This window comes from Rhinichthys klamathensis, unplaced genomic scaffold (assembly GCF_029890125.1).
Source record: "Rhinichthys klamathensis goyatoka isolate OS25496 unplaced genomic scaffold, OSU_Roscu_1.1 h1tg000084l_1, whole genome shotgun sequence".
In the NCBI taxonomy this organism is placed as follows: domain Eukaryota; kingdom Metazoa; phylum Chordata; class Actinopteri; order Cypriniformes; family Leuciscidae; genus Rhinichthys; species Rhinichthys klamathensis.
In genome coordinates, this window is record NW_026606625.1 from 632,914 (window position 1) to 654,953 (window position 22,040).

Below are 22,040 nucleotides of genomic sequence, written 5' to 3' on the forward strand. Positions count from 1 at the left end.
TATTTTGTATTGAAGTCTATGGGAAGTCTAGTTTATTTCCCCCAAAAGTGGGCGTGAATCTGTTCAGAGACATTCTATGACGTAGCGCCGGTTGTGGGTATACATTTTGATCGACATAAGCGACTGATAATGTAGGAAACAGCAGAGAATTGCACATAATCATTTGCATGGATGTACCAAAGCATTTACAACTTGTTCAAAGAAATGAGAAACTGCTTTTTTGATGTGCACAAGAGACACGATGATGTGAAGATTGAACAGGTCGTTTTGAGGATTTCAATTCTGATCTGAGAAATGCACCAAAGCGACTGAGATAAACTGTAACACCCAGATCTAATAAACACGTGTGATTTCTTTCCCTGCTGTTTACGTTACTGAGTTTAATACTCAAGGGACGTGTCATCTGACATCCAGCTTTCTGTGCGCGTGCTTCGGGTGTGTGCGCTCAGAAAACCACATATCAGAAGTTTAGACTGATAAGGCTTTAAAACGCATGCAGATAATTCACTTTCATGATGATGAAGAACTGCGATTTCACGTGAGCGTGGCAGCGAAAGAGATGATCATCAAAACCAAACATATGTTTTAGTGTTTGGCAGAGTATCCGAGGCACGAGCTGTACAGGCTCCGCCCTCTTCTGGAAAGGGGGCGGGGATCAGCAGCAGCTCATTTGCATTTAAAGATACATGCACAAAAATAGCATGTTTTTCCTTTCACTCAAAAATGGGCATTTACAACATGGTATAATAAACAATCTGTGGGGTATTTTGTGCTGAAACTTCACAAACACATTCTGGGAACACCTGAGACTTATAATACATCTTGTAAAAAGGTGTATAATAGGTGCCCTTTAAGTGATTGATAAGCTTGTGTGTGTCTAGGTTGATCTTGTTGAGCATATTTCAAAATGATAACTTAATGTAGACCAGCTTATTTTAACGGTGCTGTATGTAACTTTTACTAAAGCATAAAAATACAATAATATGTGTGCATACATGTATATCGAGGAAACATGCTAAGTTCACATACTCTTTTCTCTAAAAAAACACTTCTACAGCCAGTTATTTTACTTTGAAATGTGCGTTTCCAGGCTGGAATGTGTGTTATTGTTTTGGTCTGTGATACTGTATGTTGCCAGTTTACTCATTTTCATTGTCCATTGCGCTCGTTCCTGTTGCGTGTCTTAAACTGGCGACCCGTGTTAGCGTTGAGTCCGAGGAGGCGGGAGAAACCCCCATCTCTGATATTTTGAATTGGACTGCAGTACCTATATCAACCACTAGTTGTCATTCTTACATTCTTAGGAAATCAGCCTTTGATACGTCAGGTATTCTCTCTGTTTTTTTGTTTGTTTTTTCAGTTTTTTTTTTTTTTGTGGATGTTCTTAATAGGTTATACATGTGTGTTTGTATTATGTACGCATCTATGGTGGAAACAAATTTCCTCTCGAGGACAAATAAATCATCATCATCATCATCATCTTACAGACTGCGCCTTTAACAGTGAAGGTTAGTTCAGGTTTTATCATTATGTTTTATGTCATGATTTCTTGTTGTCATACCATGAAACCGTAATGAAAACATCTGTAGCAGCAGGATGCGAGCACTGATATATTTATGGTGCATTATTCTGTTCACACACAGGTTATGTGTTTTTGCTGGGCTATTTTAAGCTGTTGTTGAGGTTTTAAGCGCAGTATGTTCAAAGCCAGTCTGATTGCATCTGGAGCACCAGTTATCACTGCAGGATATTGGCGTTTTTTCTTCTTCTTTCTCTTCACTGCAGGCACTTTTAAATGGATGTGTTGTTATTTTCATTTGGTTTCCAGAAGCCTCCACTCATTTGCTGTGACGTTGGGCTAGCTCTCCTGTCCTCTGTTTCTATCATTAGCATTGGGCTAACGCCGCAGGCGTCCTGACTCAGTTCAATCTGCTGTTCGGGGCCCGGAGCCAGTCAGATTCCTCATCAAAACACTGCAGGACGCCAACTAAAGACAGATCACAACAGACGGGGAGCCTCCTTTCTGCTTTATGTGAGATTAACTCAGTCCAAGCATGCTGGTTAACTGTAGGTCATTTACAGCCGGGCAGAAAGGTGTCGTGGGTCACTGAACGTGTACTCCTGCTTTGGTTGTACTTGCACTGGCAAAGACTGCGGACAGGCAAATTAAACTGGCAAAAGCTTAGTTACATAGTCAATACGTTTAGTAGTTCTTGACACTATTGTTTTCGTTTGCGAATCGACAGTAAAATGGTGCAAATCTTTGTTACATACAGTACGCTTGATTTACACCGTTACAAAGGTTCTCTTGCACACGCACATTTTATTCACGCTTGCACAAATCTTACGTGTGCATGCAAATTTATTTGGCATCTTCTGTTTTTGCATCATAGTTCAGCTTTAATTGAACTGAACTGCTACTAAGTCTCGTTCACTGATCATGTTTTCAAGTACATGTTTATTCAGAAGTGACCGAAAGCGAGGATATCTTAGCAGGTGAGAGGTTTCATTTGTAACTAGTCTGTCCATTTCCACCAGTTTGACCCATTTAGACAGTTTGGTTGTCTTTGTATTTGTCATACTCTGATCCAGTGAAGGGCAAGAAACTCAATCGAATATCTCAGGATAATCACACACAGGACTGAAGCATCTGAGGACTTACTGGGCAGACGTGTGTTTTAGTAAGCGGGTAAAATACTTACTGCATCACATACAGCGTTAAACACAATATTAAAACCTTTTAGAAGTCATCTGTCACTTGCACAGAATTATGGGGGATATGTAAGTATATTTACACTGTAAAGATGAGTTTAAACAGAAACAGCCCCCAATATTTACAGTGTACTTACAGGTTTGGGCTGGATTAAATGTAATAGATTAAAGCCCAGACCACATTCCCCTCAATTACTGAACTAGTTTGACGGTTAATGAATGAACATCTGTACCTCTAGGGATCATGACATGTTTTTTTATTAGGGATGCACGATGATATCGGGACAACATCGGTATCGGCCGATAAAAGCTTAAAATGACCATCATCGGCATCGGCCGATATGAATATTTCTGCCGATGAGCCTTGCCGATAGGGTGGCGTGTTTCCTATGCGCACGTGACGACCGTGAACGAAGCATGAGCGCCAGCAACTTAAACTTCCAACTAGGGGTGTGCCTCTCACGGTTTTTGATCGTGGACGATTAAAATGTCTCCACGATCTGCTTTTGAAGAAAAATCATAGTATCGTGCATTCTATCAGTTCAATTCTGGCGCCTTCATCTCAACATACTGTACAACGCGACGTACATTCACATCACATCACATGTAAACGCAGAGGTAGAGTTACACTCACGGGACACTGCAATTCACAAAAGTTCATTGTTTGCATATGCGTCAAAGTCTTGCTAGGTAAACATGTCATTCACGTGCTGATGCACTGTTCTATCATCCGCTTTTCTGAGCGCGTTACACCCGACGCTCACAGGAACTAAAAGCCTGTCACAGCGCCTGCATACTGGACTAATCTTTCGAGTCTTATTGCGCTGATACTGTCAAATACACACAAGGTTTACATAAACAAAGTTGGTTATGTCTAAAGTGAAAGCAAACAGAGAAAATCTGCTTGTCAAATGCGTGTATATTAGACGCGTCGCGTTACTCGCGTGCAGTTCTTAAAGAGACAGTAATAATATTCTGCCGCTTGTCTTTAAAGAGATACTGCACCCAGAAATAAAAATTCTGTCTATCTAATGTTGTTTCAAACCTGGATTCATTTCTTTCTTGTGCTTAAATATACTATGGAAGTCACTGGAGTACAGCAACTGTTTGGTTAGCCACATTCTTCCAAATAACTTTTATAATTTCAACAGAAGAAAGAAACTTGAGAGAGTAAATGATGACAATTAAAATTTTTGGGAGAACTATCCCGTTAATGTTAATAAAACAACAAAACACAGAGGAAATCACTCACTGCTCTTGACTGAGAACATTAATGGAAGCTTTAATCTTTTTTTGCACTTAAAAAAAAATACAAATATATCGGTATCGGTATCGGCATCGGGCAAAATTAGTTTGAAAATATCGGCATATCGAATATCGGCCAAAATCCTATATCGTGCATCCCTATTTTTTATTATTATTTTAATATGTTCCTTGAGGTTCACTTATATTTTTTGTAATTTAGTGTTTTTATTTATTTTGAAAAAGTTTACAAAACATTTTGCAATATAAGAAAGAAAACTTATACGACTCTTGAGGTTCACTTATAATGTTAAAGTATACACTCACCTAAAGGATTATTAGGAACACCTGTTCAATTTCTCATTAATGCAATTATCTAATCAACCAATCACATGGCAGTTGCTTCAATGCATTTAGGGGTGTGGTCCTGGTCAAGACAATCTCCTGAACTCCAAACTGAATGTCAGAATGGGAAAGAAAGGTGATTTAAGCAATTTTGAGCGTGGCATGGCTGTTGGTGCCATACGGGCCGGTCTGAGTATTTCACAATCTGCTCAGTTACTGGGATTTTCACACACAACCATTTCTAGGGTTTACAAAGAATGGTGTGAAAAGGGAAAAACATCCAGTATGCGGCAGTCCTGTGGGCGAAAATGCCTTGTTGATGCTAGAGGTCAGAGGAGAATGGGCCGACTGATTCAAGCTGATAGAAGAGCAACTTTGACTGAAATAACCACTCGTTACAACCGAGGTATGCAGCAAAGCATTTGTGAAGCCACAACACGCACAACCTTGAGGCGGATGGGCTACAACAGCAGAAGACCCCACCGGGTACCACTCATATCCAAAATTGAGTTCACCAAAATTGGACAGTTGAAGACTGGAAAAATGTTGCCTGGTCTGATGAGTCTCGATTTCTGTTGAGACATTCAGATGGTAGAGTCAGAATTTGGCGTAAACAGAATGAGAACATGGATCCATCATGCCTTGTTACCACTGTGCAGGCTGGTGGTGGTGGTGTAATGGTGTGGGGGATGTTTTCTTGGCTCACTTTAGGCCCCTTAGTGCCAATTGGGCATCGTTTAAATGCCACGGCCTACCTGAGCATTGTTTCTGACCATGTCCATCCCTTTATGGCCACCATGTACCCATCCTCTGATGGCTACTTCCAGCAGGATAATGCACCATGTCACAAAGCTCGAATCATTTCAAATTGGTTTCTTGAACATGACAATGAGTTCACTGTACTAAAATGGCCCCCAAAGTCACCAGATCTCAACCCAATAGAGCATCTTTGGGATGTGGTGGAACGGGAGCTTCGTGCCCTGGATGTGCATCCCACAAATCTCCATCAACTGCAAGATGCTATCCTATCAATATGGGCCAACATTTCTAAAGAATGCTTTCAGCACCTTGTTGAATCAATGCCACGTAGAATTAAGGCAGTTCTGAAGGCGAAAGGTGGTCAAACACAGTATTAGTATGGTGTTCCTTATAATTCTGTAGGTGAGTGTTTATTTGAGAAAAACAATTCTTCTTCTTTAAGGCTTGTCAGTAAACACACACACTGTTATGATTGGCTAACGTCATTGCATTGGAAACATTATCAACGGCCACTCGCTATTGAAAACATTCTCCATATAAACCGTCAGAATGCAGCATCTGCTAGAAATGATCTCCAAACCCATTTTCTTTAAACTCAGTGAAAGGGAATAAACAAACTGGAATGATTTAGAGGCTCGTCATAACACACCGTAATTAGTTAAAACCAGCCATTAGTGATGTTTGAACTGTTCATACACAGATAGATTGATGTCTTAAGTCATTAACTCATTATCTCAAACTTTTGACATTTAGTTGCATTAATGCAAGAAGAGGAATTACTGTAAACATTTCAAGATCAACATGAGAATCTGTTTGCTTTCCTAATAGCTAATTTACTTATACCATTGTGAATGATTCATCAGTGCACTTTATTCCATAGAGACAAGTGTGTGTCTTATAATAGCTTATAATGACAGAGAGTGAAAATAAGGATGGATTATTATAATTTCTACAATTATTAGATGCAAAAAAACTATCTAAAACATAATATAAAGATCTGAAAATGCATTTTGTAATGCTAATGTTAACTAAGTCAAATATCAGAAGCATGATGATTTCTAAATGACCAGTTTTTCCAGAATATTATTTTCAGAAGATGTTCTAGAGGGAATATTTGAATATGTGTAAAAGTAAGCATGCTGTTTTGCATGTATGCAGTGCTGATAACAGCTGTTTGACACGTATAATCACACACTCACAGATCCTGACAGCGAGCTCAGCGGGAGCCGTTACACCGGTAATCGTACAATCACATTCTAGAAACTTTTAGAACATTACTATATAATATTGAAATATTATTCATTTTATTATTGTTGTTAATTTGTTTTGTTTTTAAATAATATTTATGAATAGATATATAAAATATTGTGTATATAATATTTAGACCTCATTGGTGTTGTTCATTTGCTTTTATATATATATATATATATATATATATATATATATATATTATTATTTATTATTATTGTTAACCCTCTGGGGACCAGAGTGTTTTTGGGGCCCTTGGGATGTTTTGACATGCACTGACATTTGTGCTTTTTTCAGTTATTTATAAACATGTTAATGGCAAAGGTGTAAATTCACTCTATATAGCACAAACTTGGCTACCATGAGATCTGAGCAACATGTATGTACATGTTTGTATTTTTAATAGAATAATGTTTATGCGTGGTTATTGAAAAAAATAAAAATGAAAGTTGCTGAAATAAGACCACAAAACACATATTGATTATTTCTTCACAAGACTTTTGAAAATTGTATCACATAGCCTAGAATATTTGCTCCAAAACTATGTGAGAATCATCCTGACTACTCATTCAGATAAGTCAATAAAGTCTTTTACATTTTTAATGACGTGTTTTGTTTGAGAAAGCTTTTATGCAGGAGGCTTGATCTCTCATTAATATGTATGGCATTCCACACCTGAGAAAGACAAAGACCCTCCCATAATGGCCCTATTAGGTGCTATCAGGCCATATCATTACAGGAGCCTTGCACAAAGAATGAGGAGATTTAAAAAAGAATGGCTTTTAGATTGTTTGGATATTATAAGGAAAATACAGGGTGCATACGTCTGGACACTTCTATCACACACCCTTCACCATATAGACATGGTTTTATTTCAGTTCAAAGTTAGAGTTGGAAACATCTTGAAAAGAAAATTGTCTTTCTCCATAAATGTCTTAGTTTGATCATACATATTTCAAAGTTGAGGATTCATTATTTTGATATAGCTTGAACAAACACTATAACATCTTAGTTGATTAGTTTATTGACAAAACATACTATATATTTAACATATGAGCAGAAACTCCTAAAAAAGCTTATTTGATGTCTATTTTAGAGTAAAAACTTTATCCAAAACGAGTCAACGAAATGTTGTCTGTTATTTAGTCTGTAACAGTGCGTATCTGTGCGTTCATTCATTCATTCACACACACACACACAAACTGTGTGACACAAACATGATTCACATTTAACAGTATGCTATTTTTCCGTTTACAGACACTACGTTATTCTATATCGCGATTAGAACAAAGCACTTGCAAAAAACACTTACTTCTCAGCTGAATCTGTTCATCCTCGAAGTGAAAATAACCCAGTGGTAAATGTCCCAGGATTGTTCCACATATAGCCGCGCAAGACGACAGTAGATTAATCTGACTAAAAAATAATGTGTGTTTTCAGAGTTCATGGGCGTTAACGCGTCTCAATGTGTTGCTTCACATATTTGCGTTTGAATAGCGCGTGCTCTCCGTAGGCGTGTCACATTACCACAGATAATCAGCTGAGAGAACGATAATGAGATGGGCTGACACGTCTCTCTTTTTATATAGATGACATAAACGGAGAATAATAATTTTAGTTTTGAATCGGATCATTTAAAAGTACAAACTCAAATGATTTAAAAGATATATTGCTTATGGCTGGGTGAATAGTATTAGCTGAGTTGTGTTGAAGATTAGAGACGTGCTCCAGAAAAAAAGTTCACGGTGACCGAGAGGCAGAACGCACACCCTGTTTATTTTCTTTATTTTACAAAAGCACAATATTTTATTTCGATTGTATGTGGGCACATAAAAAAGTAGACATTTAACAGATTATTTTCTCATATTTCTTAACTCTATATGAACAGAAATGATGGTAGTACTTTAAGTCTATTTTTCTGCTATGTGAAAAAAAACGAGCAAAACGCGCCGGCGCGTTTCTGGTCCCCAGAGGGTTAATTCACTTTTAAAAGGATATATACTAATTATATATATATATATATATTTAAATATAATAATTTAGATCGTATTATTGTAATTGCAATATTTTTTTTATATTGTAAATTAAAAAAATGCAAATATAATATCTATAATATATATTGTAAAAGAGCACCTGGCTAAGTTTTTGTTTTGTAAGTCAGGTTTGGAATGACATGAGTAAAAAATATGTTTTATTTTCCTTTAATATTTATAGTGACACACTAGTCGTCATGCACATGATGTCATCTGTACGTCTGTCCTGTGATTGGATGATGTTTTTTGAATCAGCTCTTAAAGAGGAGGACTGTTGCTTTGAGCGACTGATGGATGATTGAAATAATTGAAAGATGTACAATTACATCTTTCAGACTGTACATATTGAGATTGTAACTGTACATATTGAAACTGTACGCATCAGACTGATCCTCTAAAACACATCATCAGCACAGGCCCTGAGACATGAGGGATGTTCAGATCAGCATTTCACTCTACATGAACGTGTTGTCAGGTTCTTAAAGGAACAGTGCAGTCGATTAACAACAAGCCCTTGCTGCACTTACATGCGGCGAAAGTGATTCCTTCAAAAATGACTGAAGGCAAAAACATGCATTGTTCATTTTTGAGGTATTGGCCTATTTATTCTTTTCATAATGTGTTGTTTCAGAATAGTGGAAAGAAAGCATCTAAAATAAAATTGCGGTATATTAATTTGCATCTGTAGATTTCAATCTCACTACATATCTTTAAAGTCGGTGAGTTTTTTCTCCACTTCAGAAGCAGTTATATACACCAAAACTTACACTTTTATTCCTATCTACATTCTGAAGCTTTTTACTGAGGGGTTTGTTCATATTAAATTCGGCTGATACATATTTAACACTTTATTGCTAAAAACATGGTCAAAATGCATTTCTTTTTATTCTGCCTGTTGAGAAATATGAATACAAACTCTAATAGTATATAAATAATGCTAAAAACATCCAAAATACACTTTTAAGTGTTTGTTTTATTGCACTTTATCTATTTGCGTCTACAGATTTCAATCTCAATATGTATCTTTAAAGGCTGTGAGTTTTTCTCCACTTCAGCAGCACTTGCATGCATTTTATTCCATCTAGATTCTGTAGGTTTGTTTATATAACATTCATCTGGTTTTATACAACATTTTATTGCTAAAAACATGGTGGATTTGTTCTAGCTGTTGAGAATATTTTTATTTATTTATGGAGTGATAAAAATATTTTTTTTATGTCAACAAAATCAATTTTGAACCTGACTTTATCCAATGTTCAGATTTATGAAGAATATCAAAAAAGTTCTTTGTCACACGTCAATATTTCTGCAGTCTGTAGTATCAGCTGTTCATTCAGTTTTGCAGAGACTGTTGGTGCATGTTTTGTAGTGTGACACATTAATGTGACTTTAAAAGTGAGCATTCATTTAAACAAGAACACAGAGCAAAGTTTATGTATTTTATGTCTGTAGTATTACAGTATGTCAATTTTGTGTACTGACAAACAACTTAAATCAATAAACACCAGCATGTGTCTGATCTGTAATGAACAGCGACAGGACGAAGTGGTGCAGAAAGATCCAGAAAACCCCTCTGAATGGAGCGAGAGCTTCAGGAATCGCCTGGGGACGGCAGGAATCCTTCATGTTTGTTTACATCATGTGTGCTTGTGAACTCTTCCTTTAGGCAAAAGACAGAAGTCACGGAACAGGAGCTTTAACCTTTGTATTGCAGCTCAAACAAACAAACATTAGACGTGTCGTCAGTAGTCATGCAGATCTGAAGCGCTCTGGGTCACACACACACACACACACACACACACACACACACACACGTGGCTCTCTAATGTCACACACGCTCGCTCTATTAAAGAGCTTCTGATGAATCACACGTTATCTACATGATGCCAGAACACTTGAACCAAATATACTTAAAGATTAATAGGGTTCTCATGAATACGGCATCGTTAAATGACACTGAGATGTAATGATACTTAATATTACAGCAAAAAATAATTTGCTTTTTATTTTTTATTTGTCAAGGTAAATATGACACATTTAAATGTGACATCTAAATATATATATATATATATATATATATATATATAGATAGATAGATAGATAGATAGATAGATGATAGATAGATAGATAGACAGACTGATAGATAGATAGATAGATAGATAGATAGATAGATAGATAGATAGATAGATAGATAGATAGATAGATAGATAGATAGATAGATAGATAGATAGATAGATAGATAGATAGATAGACGGACAGACTGATAGATGATAGATAGATAGATAGATAGATAGATAGATAGATAGATAGATAGATAGATAGATAGATAGATAGATAGATAGATAGATAGATAGATAGATACACAGACTGATTGATGGATAGATAGACGGACAGACTGATAGATAGATAGATAGATAGATAGATAGATAGATAGATAGATAGATAGATAGATAGATAGATAGACAAAGATAGACAAAGATAGACAGATAGACAGATAGATAGATAGATAGATAGATAGATAGATAGATAGATAGATAGATAGATAGATAGATAGACTGATAGATAGATAGATAGATAGATAGATAGATAGATAGATAGATAGATAGATAGATAGATAGATAGACAGATAGACTGATAGATAGATAGATAGATAGATAGATAGATAGATAGATAGATAGATAGATAGATAGATAGATAGATAGATAGACAGATAGACAGATAGACTGATAGATAGATAGATAGATAGATAGATAGATAGATAGATAGATAGATAGATAGACGGACAGACTGATAGATGATAGATAGATAGATAGATAGATAGATAGATAGATAGATAGATAGATAGATAGATAGATAGATAGATAGATAGATAGATAGATAGATAGATACACAGACTGATTGATGGATAGATAGACGGACAGACTGATAGATAGATAGATAGATAGATAGATAGATAGATAGATAGATAGATAGATAGATAGATAGATAGATAGATAGATAGATAGATAGATAGATAGATAGATAGACAAAGATAGACAGATAGACAGATAGACAGATAGATAGATAGATAGATAGATAGATAGATAGATAGATAGATAGATAGACTGATAGATAGATAGATAGATAGATAGATAGATAGATAGATAGATAGATAGATAGATAGATAGATAGACAGATAGACTGATAGATAGATAGATAGATAGATAGATAGATAGATAGATAGATAGATAGATAGATAGACAGATAGACTGATAGATAGATAGATAGATAGATAGATAGATAGATAGATAGATAGATAGATAGATAGATAGATAGATAGATAGATAGATAGATAGATAGATGTCACATTTAAATGTAAAATATACACTATATATACATTGTTTGATTTTTTTAAAGAGCTAAATATTTTAAATGTAAACATTATTATGAATAATAATATAATATTTATGTATATATTTTAATTATTTTTGAAAAAGTTCAATATTATACATTTACATATATCTAAATCTAAATTATATATATATATATTAAAATGTTATATATAATATTCTATATTATTATTATAAGTAGTAGTAGTAATCTTAATAATTTTTTTGTTAAATATGGTGAATGTAAATATGAAATGTGCCGTAGCTTCAGTATGTGTGATGTCTGTAAGCAGTTCTGGAGACGTTCGGCTCAGTTTCACACTCTCCAATCATCTCTGAGGACTCTTGTAAAAGTCAACAGATCTTCATGGAAAATAACAAAAGATCTGTAAAGGTCGTGCTTGACAGCTAAACCCAAAGGTGAACTTTAAAACACAGAGGCGACAGTTTTACAATAAATATTTAAAGTTGAATCGTCGAGCACTGCCGCTCAAATTCTAGTGATTTGTCTAGAATCTCACTGTAATTCACTCCTAGTGGAGGTCTGTGACGTCTGGAGGGTTGAACAGCCGTATATTTATTAAATCCCATGAATTGATCAGTATAAGTGTGTATTTGAGCTGTAAAGTTCTGCTGATGTCTGCCGGTGTGTGAGTTTGATCTGTGTATACTGTGATGTTAGTGAGGACTTGAGACTCGTCACAGGCGTCTAGATTCTGGTTATTGGATGGTTGTAAGCAGGGTTCGAATTATGATTTCATCTTTGTGGGGGTCTCTTTAAAGAAAGAAAAAAAAGTAACCCATGAGCAGGCGTGGTGTATGTGATAAATAAATAGCTAAATACTGCACTTCATTATTTTGAGTTCAACGTACGTTTCTTAATACAGGTGTAGAGAATATTTGGGTGGAGTTCGTTACCTCTAGGGGGGTCCGGGGGCATGCCCCCCCAGGAAGAAAATTTTGTACATTTTAAAGATAAATTCATTAATCTGGTGCACTTTGAGTCACCCGAATCCGCTGTTAAAAATGATCCAACCGCCCAAACATATGATATTCTTTGATTTAGATCTGCATCTGATCATCATTACAATTTTTCAAATTCTCAATGTTAAGCATGATAATATGGTAAAATATCACACTGAAGTAGGCTGATTTAAAATTAACATTTATTTAAATTAAAAGTTATTCTTTACATTTCCTTAATATCCTTAACAGAGGCTTTTTACTCCCTTGAAAGTTAAATTGTCAATGTTTCATCACATCACTGTTGGCAAACACTCTTATCAGAATATTTTTTTTACCTTTAAAATAGGGCATTTTTCCCTCTAATCTTATGTAGCCTATGCTCCATCTTTCTTTTAAAATATTCCTTAATTTGATCAATACATTAAATCAGAATAATAAGACAGTAGGCTGTTACCAATCAAATTAAATAATTTACATTGAAAAATTACAACTGTAGTAAATGCCCTGACATGTTTTCCTTGATTGATTTTCTCTAAAGAGAATTACGTTGTTGAAAACGAAAGTAAAAGAGTGACGCTCATTGCGTTTTACCATGATAAGAGTTCCGTGTCTTTATTAAAATCAACACATTATAATGATTTATCTGTCATCCATCCTCGATTAATTTGAATGTAGGCTAATTTTTTTTTTATTATTTGTCTCGCCCGACCCGCGCAGCACTATCGGCAAACTATACGGTTTGAGAATGGCCACAGGCCGAGTTTTGTTGAGAGCCGGAGGCGGCTGCCTCGTAATTCCATGCAGGAAAACCCTGAAAGGAGTTCGCTAAAATATTGGTGGAGGCCTACCTAGCGTCCCCCCAAATCATTTTTTTGCTAGTAGCTACTTTTGTGTATTTAAATGTCTGAAACCTAAAATAAACATTATGTGGTTGAAAACACTGAATAGTAACTTGTGATATATTGTGTATATTGAGCGCATCTGTCTCTGGCTCAGCGCCAGCCAACGCGCGAAAGCACTTTTGAATTTAGCAGTTGATCACGTGATGCACTGACTGTTCTAATCACACCGCTGTGAACGTACGTGCGAAAGGATTAACAAATATGCCTCGATTATTGAAGGAAAACGTGCTTTATTTGTAATTTAAAACGATGGTGCTGATGATTTTTAGAGCCCCCACAGGTGTAGGATTTTACTGCTTTCATGGGAGCTCATACTCTCTCTATGGGAGCTCAGCTCCCACTGGCTCCCACGTAATTCGAACCATGGTTGTAAGTTGTTGTTTTGTCCACCACTACAATCCACTATCCACCTTATTCCTACGCCCCATGATGCTTTGCGCAAATTATGTGTGTAACTTCCGTTAAGCTGTAAACAATCAGTGAAAGGCTCGCTCTATGAACACAACACGTTAAAAAAGTGACATTAATCGACTCACCCTTCAACCATCGAACATTAAAATGAAATTTAACAGTTTAAAAGAATCAACAGACCAAAAATAGCCCCAAAAGCGCGAGTCTTTGGTTAAATATCGCTGTAGAAGGCAAATATATATCTGTATAACAAGCCTTAATCAAAAATGTTCATTAACTTCAGCTTTACGTGACACTATATCAAAGTGATTTCCGTCATTTTGACAGATTATAAATTGCATTTACCTGTGAAAACAAACCTGGAAAGAGACGTGAGGATTGAGGAGAATAACGAGAGATTCAGTGGATTATTAATGGAATATCGTGAATTAGATTCGGGAGAACAGACCACAGATGTGCCGCATATGTTGTCCTTTTTCATACTTTTACAGCGGATTGCAAAGAAAAAAAAAGAAAATCATCATGAGGAAAAGATACAGCGACTGAAAGAGCTCTCGCCGTATTCTTGATATAACATCACGTTAAAATACCAAGTATAACGTTATTCTCATGATGTCTGAAAATAAACCATGAAGGGAAATTGACGGATCAGCTTTATTTGTAGGGCAACCTTATGATTGGAAATGATTCGTTTCAGCCTTTTTGAATGGAAGTTCCCCAAACCGGAAGTGCCGCCCATAATTCAAAACGCAGTAAGCTCGTCAGGAATAAGGTGGATATGGTAGAGTTATTATTGTCTCTGCTTGTTGAGAGGTTTTGACAGTGAAGTGAGTGGATCTACCATAAACAAAGCTGTGACAATTAAATATTGACCCCTATAAATGGATAGTTCACCTAAAAATGTAAGCATGTCATCATTTCTTAACCCTAATGTGTTGCAAACCTTCCTCTGATGAGAAAACGGGTTCAAACGACATTGACTTTCATTGTATGGATAAAAAAGACCAGATCTGTTTTGTGTTCCAGGACGAGTAAACGATGACAGATTTCTCGTTTGTTGGTGAACTAAAGCCGCTGTAAATGCTTCTGCCGTTCACTGGAGCGAGCGTTTAAAAACGTAATAGTCCTGCCATGTTTTCACAGCCATAATGCAGCGTGAAACGCACTTCTGAAGTCGGAGAGCTTGCGATTGAGCCGGCGTAGAGAAGGCAGCTGAACCCGGCCGCTGTGGAGAAAGGATTGTTCTGCTCATTACCGGGTCCGAGTCCTCAGATAGTGTCCCGTCTGCGGGGGGGCTCGGGAATAATCACGCCTGGACAAAGAAAGCTCATTCGTGACTTTTTGATTGGTGAAAGCGTGTTTGTGTTAGATCTCACTGCGGTGTTGTCTGGAGCTTATTAAAATGCTCATTACAGTTCGGAGAGTGATTCATCTCGTTAAATTCCTCATCATAATAGTCCGTGACTGATGAGTTATTAGACCACACTCGGACACAAACAAGCACATCCTCCAGAGAAACCGTCTCTGTTTACAAGAGCATGCGGATTACACAGAAAGATTATTCAGCGACAACATTTCCCATGAATAAACGGGCAAAAGATACTGTTTTTTGGGAGGCTTTTGAGCCTTTAAAGCCAAAAGTGAAGTCCGGCCTTTAAAGTCGTCATCTTGATGTTATTACAGATTTTGTATTGTAGTCATATTGCGTAGTTGTGCTTGGGAGTTTAATTGGTTTTTTTTTTTTTTTTGATGATAACGCATTGCCAAATTGTGCCAATATAATTTTTATCTAGATTATCATACAAAGAAATTATGAACACATGCAAAAAAACAAGAGAGAACCAACAAAATTAATGTTGTAGTCAATGTGTGCTTTTTCCTCTCAGCTGTTTGTTTTTCTATGCATTTTATTTTTTTTATTTCTTTTGCATGGTACACACATCACACATCTGGAGATGACAGTACGCTCTTGCCTCAAGGTGAGACTAAGGAAATGTAAGTTACTAGAGCAGATTTGATGAAAGTTTCATGAACCGAGACATACATGTTCAGCTGAACCTTTTGAACTCTGTAACGTTTGGAAAATGTATATGAGTTGTTTGTGTTGCAAGTGAAGGAAGTATTTCTATGAAAAAATACAGCAGACTTTCAGAAATCCGCTCTGATCAAACAGACACTTGATTATTATTATTTACAGTCGCAAGAAAGAGCTGACGCAGTATTAAAGGAATATCCTGGGTTAAGCTCAGTCAACAGCATGGTTGATTACCACACACAAAAAAATAATAATTTTTCACTCATTCCTCACTTATTTTCAAAGAAAAAAAGTTTTTTTTGTTTTTTTTTAGATTTTAAATTCTGACAATAAACTTGCCAAAAAGAAACACAACAAACAACAACCCATCTACCAATCCCTCCCACCCACCCCGCGGTCTCTTTATAATGGGGTACAGAATGGACAGATAAGTCAACAGAAAAACCGTCACAGGAATGATAAAACATTTATAAAAAAAAATTTTTAAAATTAAAAAAATTAAGAAATGGGATAAAGTGTTGAAGTGTTCAAACTGAGTCCTGAACATTGCTTTGCACAATATACTTGGAGACCTTATCAGCGGCTGTTGTCCATATTTTTAGTGTTGAGATTTGAGCCAAGTTCACCCGAGCTGTGGATATTTCTAACATTATAATGTCCCGAAGTTGAAACAACCACTTTCCAAGGTATGTGGTGGGAGCCAGTGTTGAGCTATGAGTTTTTTTGCAGACGTTAAACCGGCCAGACAATTTTTTGCAGCTTAGAGAAGTCAAACTGAGAGTCATCATTCAGTAATAATACAGAGGGTATCACCGGAATCGGATATTCAATGATTTTCGATAAGATCCCACATACCTCAGTCCAAAAATGTTTAACCTTTTCACATTCCCACATCATATGGAAAAAGGAACTAAGTTGTTGGTCAGGACATTTATCGCAAAAAGGACTGAAGGCGGAGTCAAGAAGAAAGAGGTTTCTGTCGTCTGATTGATAGTTTAGACTTTCTGTCCACGTACAAGTCTTCTAGTACAACTGTACAAACCTTCAGCTCGAGCTTTACGTGTCTTTCTTCTGTCAAATCTGCACTGGTTTTTATCAAAAATGTGAGAATATCCTTTATATTTCAAGATGAACACTTACTAGCTGAAGCACCTCAGGTTTACTTGATTATACAAACCTTTTTAAAAGAAAAATCATGAGTCTCAAATATGATCTTCAGACTTTTGAGGAAGGTTTGTTCATTGTACTGTATATGTTTTAAAACTATAGAGATTTGATCATAAAACCTAGCATTAAATATCATCTTACTTAGACATTATTGGCAGATATTTAAATGCATCAAATGCAAGTATCTGCTATACTGGTATAAAGATCATTGATTTACAATCAGTGCAACAGAATTTCATTTGCATATTTTTTTGCTTGTTTGAACCTCTGAATAAAAGAGCTTTTCCTCCTCTATATTCTCACTATATATGAGCCAAAATACACGTATGCAAAACCGTCTGAATGAACTAGATTCGATTATGTCATATGTAGTACAGTAGTACGGAAGCGTATTGCATTCACTTGAGGAAAAAAATCTACTCTGTTTTTCTGAATTAACGAGTTAATTATCTCAGAATTACGAGATATTTTTTCATGAAAAAAGGTTTTTGCTCTGTTTTTCTAAATTAACGAGTTAATTATCTCAGAATTATGAGATATTTTTTCAAGAAAAAAAAGTTTTTGCTCTGTTTTTCTGAATTAACAAGTTAATTATCTCAAAATTATGAGATATTTTTTCTTGAAAAACATTTTTTTCACTCTGTTTTTATGAATTGAGTTACTCATAATTTTGTCATTAATTCAGAAAAACAGAGCAAAAACTTTTTTTCATGAAAAATCATCTCGTAATTCTGAGATAATTAACTCGTTAATTCAGAAAAACAGAGCAAAAACTTTTTTCCCATGAAAAATTATCTCGTAATTCTGAGATAATTAACTCGTTAATTCAGAAAAACAGAGCAAAAACTTTTTTCATGAAAAATCATCTCGTAATTCTGAGATAATTAACTCGTTAATTCAGAAAAACAGAGCAAAAACTTTTTTCATGAAAAATCATCTCGTAATTCTGAGATAATTAACTCGTTAATTCAGAAAAACAGAGCAAAAAATCTTTTCCCATGAAAAATTATCTCGTAATTCTGAGATAATTGACTCGTTAATTCAGAAAAACAGAGCAAAAACTTTTTTTCCGTGAAAAATCATCTCGTAATTCTGAGATAATTAACTCGTTAATTCAGAAAAACAGAGCAAAAACTTTTTTCCGTGAAAAATTATCTCGTAATTCTGAGATAATTGACTCGTTAATTCAGAAAAACAGAGCAAAAACTTTTTTCCGTGAAAAATCATCTCGTAATTCTGAGATAATTAACTCGTTAATTCAGAAAAACAGAGCAAAAACTTTTTTCCGTGAAAAATTATCTCGTAATTCTGAGATAATTAACTCGTTAATTCAGAAAAACAGATTTTTTTAGATTTTTTTCCTCAAGTGAATGCAATACGCTTCCGTACAGTAGGAATGACTCAAGCCCAGTAAATCCCTGAACTGGTCCCAGTGAGTCGTTAGGTGATGTGACGGTGGTGTTTTACTCGAGACGAATGGCTGTGGAATCTGCATGCGATGTGTTCGGCCGCTCTTCACGCTCTTTAAAAGCCTGGTTAAAGCACTTGTAAATATTCAATACCTGTCCTATCTCCATCAAGACCTCAGATTCTCCTGCAGCGTAATGGGATTCAAAGACCTACATTCTTCCGCAGAGTTGCCTTGGAAACAAAGTTCTCCGGGCTGTTTTTTTTTCCCTCTGTTACCGGAGATACGGCAGATCAATGGAGCGAATCCTCCGAGACAGAGACAGGAACGCTCCGCCACACACTCTCCACTGAGAAAAGCCACCGTGTCCCAGTTAGCACTGAATACACACACAGTTATTCCTCATCGCGGGCGGATCGGGCCCTTATTGAACTCGGACTCGTACGGAGTTAGACTTATCGATTAGCGCCGGCATTTACAAGCGCTGCAGAAACTTTAGCTCACGTATCGATGCCACGGCTACACACACACATTTGCTTTTGCAATTAGATTTGCTAATTACGCCTAATGAACATGTTCATTAGCAGAGAGAAATCAGACGCATGAATTAGCAGAGTAGCATGAAATACACACTTCATCTTAAACTATTTTAAACAGCATTTTCTCATTGTTATGTAATTATAATGCATGCAATTATGAATATTAATTTAGAGACTATACAGGGATTATTTGTTTATTATTTATTTATATTTGTTATTTAAAAATATCTATCTATCTGTCTGTCTATCTATCTATCTGTCTGTCTATCTATCTATCTATCTATCCATCTATCCATCTATCTATCTATCCATCTATCTATCCATCTATCTATCCATCTATCTATCCATCTATCTATCCATCTATCCATCTATCCATCTATCCATCTATCTATCTATCTATCTATCTATCTATTTATCTATCTATATATCTATCCATCCATCTATCCATCTATCTATCTATCCATCCATCTATATATCTATCTATCCATCTATCCATCCATCTATCTATCTATCCATCTATCCATCCATCTATCTATCTATCCATCTATCCATCCATCCATCCATCTATCTATCTGTCCGTCCGTCCGTCTGTCTAATAGTGATCATAATGTGTTGCTTTATTTTATATCACCAGCAAATTCATCATGAATATATTATAAATTTAATATAATTTAATATAATTTGTAACTTAATATAATGTATTAGAGTTTATTAAAACTACAGGACTCTTGACATATCGCAGTCAGTGTCGCGTTGCTTTCATACGTGAGAACAAAACCAATCAGCCAAAGACACTTCTTTACACTTGACAGAGTATTTCATTAAGACATTGTTTCATACATGATCTCTTTTATTACGACCTGCACCATGAAAATATCACACGTTAATATGTAATATGAGCAGAGGACCGCAGATAAATAAAGAGCAGCTAACACTGTGTCATCAGTTTGGCGTTACACAGGACAGAAAGCTCAGAAAACGTGCCATTAGATGCAGGTTAAGTGGACGCATCGATAAACACGACAGAGATGGAGGGATTGCAGAGAGGACATGGATGTAGTGTCACAGGGAAACACCAGATGTGCAGGTCCTGAAGGGAGTTTGCGGATATTTCCCAATCAGCATTTTTATGTTTTTTTTTATATATTTTTTCTCCTACCCGTTCAATGTAGAGCCAGATCTCTGAGCGGAAAAATCAATCCGGCTAAATGGAGATCAGAGCGTGTGAGCGTCTGTCGTAGCACACGGGAGCCATCGAACCACATCAAAACCTGATGGATGTAGTCAAAGCCCGTTTCATTCCTCCACATCCCTTCAGGTTTATTACCACAATTTATAGGACAATTAAGCCGCTCCTACAACTGTCTAATTTTCCGGAGTGTTACTTCAGCTCAGAATCGGTCCGGAGCGCACAAAGCTATCCCTCTGAAGGGTCCACGGACCTTGATTATGAGGTGTTGGAGAGGATTTGTCCGTGTGAAAAGTCGTATTGTGGGGAAGAAATTGTTGTTGAGAGTATAACAAGAAATACATGGCAGAGTTCAAGGATTTGGTCTTATTTTCAGAAGCTTGTTTATATTGGATGATGTTTACTTTTCCTTGGACTCGCACGAAAGGTTAGGAAAACTTTTAATAAGCTACTCGGGGTCAGTAACCTCACCGCAGATTCCTGCTTTTGTGATGAAATGCTTGCTTTCTTAATACACGTTCTTGTTTTTCTAAAGAAGAAAAAAAAGTTTATTCTCAGATTATTTTCATCTAGTGGAAATTGGTATCTTGAGTTCGCTTCTGAAAGGACTTTCCTTCTCAGCTGATGTTATCAATCAATCCCTCCACTTTCCATATAGATACATTCATGACCATCTAATCCGTTCACCATGGATAAAATTAACGGAGTGTCTATTTACAGCCCGCCTTGTTGGCCGAGGATATTTACACTAACTCGGCCCACTGACGTCTGGTTGGGCCAGACAAAATTACTGAAGATGCTGGATTGGTGACAGTGTCAATATGGCAAATCGACTAGAGTTCGAATCAACATTTTACCGAATTCGAAAATATTCGAAAAGTGGGAATAAAGTGGGTAGGAGTAGGCTGTGCTTTATTGTCCCAATAAGGCGGCATCCATTTAATAATTGTAATAAGTATAATAATTTAAAAATCTGTTATTATTACATACTGTTTATTGTACAACAACACTGTAAATAGTATCTAACACTGTTTATAAGTATAAATAATAGGGATGCATGATATATCAGCCACCATATTGGTATCTGCCGATATATGTTCATTTTTATTATTATCTTTATTGGCACGACAAGAATATTTGGCCTATATATTAAAGCCGATAAATAATGTATTATTTCCTTCAGCTGAGGCACTGTTCAACATGATGCTTTTGATTTGCTTGAAATATGATGGGAATCACTTCAAAAAAGAAAAATACAGTGAAGTCTGTCATATACAGTGCTTAGCATAAGGGAACACACATGTTAAAGCTGACCAAAAAAAGCATTAAAAAATCGTCTTTTGGAAATTTATCTTAATGCCTTAATTTAAAAAATGAGGAAAAATCCAACCTTTACGGACACCAATTTTCTTTGTGAATGAATATTGTATCGTAAATAAATAAATGTTCTTTAGGTTAATCTCTAGGTATGGTGAAGGGTGTGTGATGATGTGTGCTATTTTAACTCCAAAGGCCAAGGGAACTTTCTCAGGATGCATAGTGTCCTGGATCCATGAAATAACTGGCCTTTAACAATAAAAATTTTCCCCTCTATGGGAATGTAACGTAGGTGTTAATCCCATAGGGGTGTCCTGACTTATGCACCCTGTATTTTAAGGAAGAACATTTATTTATTTACGATACATTATTCATTCACAAAGAAAATTGGTGTCCTTA

The 22,040-nt window shown here is 35.9% G+C and overlaps 1 protein-coding gene across 1 annotated transcript in view; it reads left to right on the plus strand.

Moving 5' to 3' along the window:
• Positions 1–22,040, plus strand: part of lrfn1 (leucine rich repeat and fibronectin type III domain containing 1) — a 216,649-nt gene that overhangs the window by 178,469 nt on the left and 16,140 nt on the right. The gene's annotated exons all lie outside the window — the stretch shown is intronic.